General features: G+C 43.1%; 1 protein-coding gene across 1 annotated transcript in view; it reads right to left on the bottom strand.

Annotated features, from left to right (window-relative positions):
• Positions 1-3,154: 3,154 nt before the first annotated feature.
• Positions 3,155-4,748, bottom strand: part of LOC122257416 (sphingosine-1-phosphate phosphatase 2) — a gene marked incomplete in the record, with an annotated part of 44,576 nt that continues 42,982 nt past the window's right edge. Inside the window, 1 exon segment of the mRNA XM_086534202.1 lies at positions 3,155-3,178.

Raw genomic sequence — 4,748 nt, 5'->3', positions numbered from 1 at the left:
TTGATTATAGTAGTTATGATAATGATAATGATAACAATAAATGATGAAAATAGTATTAATAGTAATGATAAAATAATAATGATAATAATGATTAGAATGATAATGATAATAATTATTAAAATAATAATGATAGTAATAACAAAATTGATAATAATGGAAATGATAGTGATTATGATAATCACAATAATATCAGTAATAGTACTGATAATAATGAAAATGACAATAGTGATATTTTTAATGATGGTAATAGTAACAATGATGATGACAATGATGATGAAGTTAATGATGATGAAAAATAATGATGATAGGAATAATAATGATAATATCAATATCGGTAATGAAAATAATATGAATAATGGTAGTGATAATTTAATCAATAATGAATATAATAATGATTATGATGATATCAACTGTGTTATGATGACATTGTTAATAGAAAGAATATTGAATATGTGATGATGATAATGATGATGATAATGATAATAACAATAATGATGAAGAACAAAATGGCAATAATATTGATGATAATGATAACAAAAATAATGATGATAACATTAACGAGAAAACAATAACAATAATGATAATAATAATTATAATAATAATAATAATAATAATAGTAATAATGATACTCGCTACCAATATTACCAATGATAACAAAATGAAAAAGAAAAAGAAATCAGAAAAAAATACAGAAACTCCGTAACCACCAAGTTGGCAACACTGCGAAACTGACCTCCGAACACGTGTTTATAATTAATCAGAAATATAAATTTGATCCCCAGACCCCACCTGTCAGAAAATGAGCAGGAGGAAAGGGGGGGGGGGCGATGAGAGGGAGAGAGAGGGAGGGAGGGAGGGAGAGAAAGGGAGAGAGAGAGAGAGAGGGAGGGAGGGAGGGAGAGAGAGAGTAAAAGACAGAGAGAGAGAGAGAGAGAGCGAGAGAGAGAGAGGGAGAGAGAGAGAGAGAGAGAGAGAGAGAGAGAGAGAGAGAGAGAGAGAGAGAGAGAGAGAGAGTAAAAGAGAGAGAGAGGGGGGGGTATATATATGAGAGAGAAAGAGAGAGAGAGAGAGAGGGAAGGGTATATATATGAGAGAGAGAGAAAAAGAGAGAGAGAGATTTTTTATTTTTATTTTGATATGTTTATTCATACTATATAAATTGTATACACATGAAGAGAGAGAGAGAGAGAGAGTAAAAGACAGAGAGAGAGAGAGAGAGAGAGAGAGAGAGAGAGAGAGAGAGAGAGAGAGAGAGAGAGAGAGAGAGAGAGAGAGAGAGAGAGTAAAAGAGAGAGAGAGGGGGGGTATATGTATGAGAGAGAAAGAGAGAGAGAGAGAGAGAGAAGGGTATATATATGAGAGAGAGAGAGAGAGAGAGAGAGAAAGAGAGAGAGAGAGAGAGAGAAGGGTGTGGGTGGGTATGTGTATGAGAGAGAAAGAGAGAGAGGGAGAGAGAGATGGTATGTGTATGAAAGAGAGCGAGAGAGAGAGAGAGAGAGAGAGAGAGAGAGAGAGAGAGAGAGAGAGAGAGAGAGAGAGAGAGAGAGAGAGAGGTTATTGGGTGCATCTTTCCCCTCAAACGTCACACTAACTTGTATAGTGTGAACGCAATACAATATCCCCCCCCCCCCTCCGTCTCTCTCTCTCTCCCTCCTCCTCGCCCCTCGCCCTATAATTGTACTAGAATGCCTTATCTTTTTTTGCTTTTATCTTTTTTGTTTTCTTCTGATGATCGCATACCGAATACCCCTTCCCCCCCTCCCTCCCTCCCTCCCTCTCTGCCTCTTCCTACTTCTTCCCCCACCCCTTCCCCTTCCCTCTTCCTCTTCCTCCTCCTCCTTCATTCCCCCCGCCCTCTCCTCCTCTTCTTCTTCTTCTTCCTTCACCCTACCTCCCTCCCTCCTCCTCTTCTTCTTCCCTCTCCCTACCTCCCTCCTCCTCTCCCCCACCTCCCTCCTTCCTCCCCCTCCTCTTCTTCTTCCTTAAACCCCACCCTCCTACCCTCCTCCACTCTTCCCCCTCCCCTCCCCTCCCTCCCTCCTTCCTCCCCCTCCTCTTCTTCTTCCTTCTCCCCCACCTCCTTCACTCTTCCCCCCTCCCTCCCTCCCTCCCTACTTCTTCCTCCTCCTACCCTCTCCCTCCCTCCCACCTCCACTCTCCCCCCCCCCTCCTCACTTCCCCCTCCCTCCCTCCTCCTCCTGCTCTTCCTCTTCTTCCCCCCACCTCCCTCCCTCCTCCTACCCTCTCCCCCACCTCCCTCCCCCCCTCCCCCCTGCTCACTAAACATCGGTCAGACTGCCACAGTCTCCCAGAATGGCGGCCCCGGGTTCTATCTTCTAATTATGAGGATATTTCCCGGCTCGCGCGCCCCCGCAGCTGACTTTCGCGTCGCCGACACCTCCCTCGGCTCCCCGGCGACCTACCGACGGGGCGGGGAGCGTCAGCGAGGTTCGAAATGGGGGTAAATCGGCGGAAATAAATAGGTGAGGTAAATACCGTAACTGGCAACCGCGCCGGCCGTTCAGTCTGTCGGCAAGACCAAAGGGAGAGATTGCTTGGTCATTTGGTTGTTTGCTATTAATCCTTCTTTCTCTTCTTGCGAGTCTTAGGATCCGACTTCTCTTTTTATTTTGTTTTTTTGTTTATTGATATGATTGCTTTCTTTCTTTCTCTTTCGCTCCTTCACTTTTTTCTTCTTCTTTTTTGAAGAATCATCTTTTTTTTTATATTTCTTTTTGAGTTTTTTTTTTTTTTTTTTTTACTGAGTCAGAGATAATGTTATCATATTTTTTTTTTCTCTCTCTCTTCTCTCTTCTCTCTCTTCTATAAAAAAGGGCGTTGTGCGTATTACTTTTTGATGACTAACTTCGCGGTTTAGAACATTGCGTTGACTTCACTTTGACTTCATTTTTGACTTCATTTTGACTTCGGTTCTTCGGGAAACCTCTAAAGATTACAGTTACCGCGGAGTTCATTTCTCTCGCGAGATATCCATGCAAATCCACACGTATATCATCTTAACTATTCCGCCATAGCTACGTATCCACAAGAAGCTTATTTCTTCTCTATTTTCTTTTCTTTGAATCATCTTACGTCACCAACTCCCTACACCCATACATGAAGTACTTAACAAAAAGGGAGAATTAAAGAAGAAGAAGAAGAAGAAGAAGAAGAAGAAGATTGAAGAAAAAAAGAAGAAGAAAAAAAAACATTGAAAACAACCATTCATTCAGGAGCGAGTGCGGTACGACAGTTTCGGAATGCGTCCCGGCAGCGGCAAACAGTCCATGGCATGCATAAAGATGTGAAAATATCGACAAATATTTACGACATATCGTACAATTAGTCGCTCTAGAACGCCGCTGTGTCGTCAGAGCGAAGCCATACCTGCGACGAGAGATGGAATAAGAATGATGAGAAAGAGAAGAGGGGAAAGAATGGCTGAAGTTAATGAACTAAGTGGTTAAGAGAGAGAGAGAGAGAGAGAGAGAGAGAGAGGGAACGGACTAGGAGAGAGAGAGAGAGAGAGACAAGGTTCCGAGATATAAAGAAAGAGAGACACAGAGAGAAACAAACAACCAAACAAAACAGAAAGAGAAACACACACAAACCGAAAAGTAAGAGAAGCAAACAAGAACCCCAAGAGCGAGCGAGCGAGCGAGCGAGCGATCGAGAGAGAGAGAGAGAGAGAGAGAGACCGCAAGAGAGAGAGGGAGAGAGAGAGAGAGAGCGAGAGAGCGAGGGAGTATGGCCAGTGTTGAGCGAGCGGGGCAAGAGAGAGGACTGCGCTCAGCTTTTTTTAAACCCGTGGCACTCGGCCCCTTTATCGGCGTGGTGCAAAGCCCCCCGACGGGAAAAAGAGTGTCGGGTTTGGCTCTGGGAAACCCCCGGGGAAGAAAACTAGATCTTGTTCTCGGGAAAAAGCTCCAATTGGAAAACTTTTTTTTTTTTGTGAGTGTTAGATGCGGAGAGATGAGAGATAGATGTTATTTTTCGGATTCTTTTGAGTTGGCCCCTTTTTTTTTTTCTTTTTTCTTTTTGTTGAAAGAGAAATGAAAGATTGGAAGTAACTTCGCGAGCGAGTGAATACCGAAGCTAAAATTGTTACGTTTTTTTTTTGTTCTGTTTTTGTTTTCCAAAGATCTTCCGAAAGTTCTTAGATCGTAACCACAGAAGAGATAATATCGAAACAAAAGTTACCAAGAGAACGAAGAAATAAGAAAACAATCAAACAAACAAACCAACCATTAAAACAGAAGGGCGGGAAAGAGGAAAAAAAGGAAAAAAGAAACAAAGAAACAAAACCAGCTCAAACCCCAAAAGAGAGTGGGGGAAAAGGAAAAAAGGGACAGAGAGACAGAAACGGGGAGCGGAGGAGAAAAGAGCGAGAGTTCCCAACATCGTCATGAAATCCTCGCCCGGCCAACCAACTGACAAGAACATCTTATCGGCAACCATCGCTGGCGGCTTTCATCAAAGGATGTATATATACGATCCGAGATAAGCTATCATTCATTTGTAGTGTGCCGCCGCCACCCGCGCCCGCCCGCCCTCTCGCCCTCTCGCCCGCCCGGGATCTGTGGCACGGCGGCGAGAGGACTTTTGGGCCTCGAGAGAATCACTCGCTTCGAAGGGAACGAAGGATCTCGATGTCGACTTTGAGGAATAGATAGATGTCTGTGTCGACTTTGAAGAACACATGTCTATGTCGACTTTGAGGAATTGATGTCTATTGTCGACTTTGAAGA

This window comes from Penaeus japonicus, unplaced genomic scaffold, assembly GCF_977035675.1.
Source record: "Penaeus japonicus unplaced genomic scaffold, GWHDUDI00000001_assembly GWHDUDI00000040, whole genome shotgun sequence".
In the NCBI taxonomy this organism is placed as follows: Eukaryota; Metazoa; Arthropoda; class Malacostraca; order Decapoda; family Penaeidae; genus Penaeus; species Penaeus japonicus.
The sequence above is the reverse complement of the archived record's forward strand: the minus strand, read 5'-3'. Positions and strand labels throughout refer to the sequence as shown.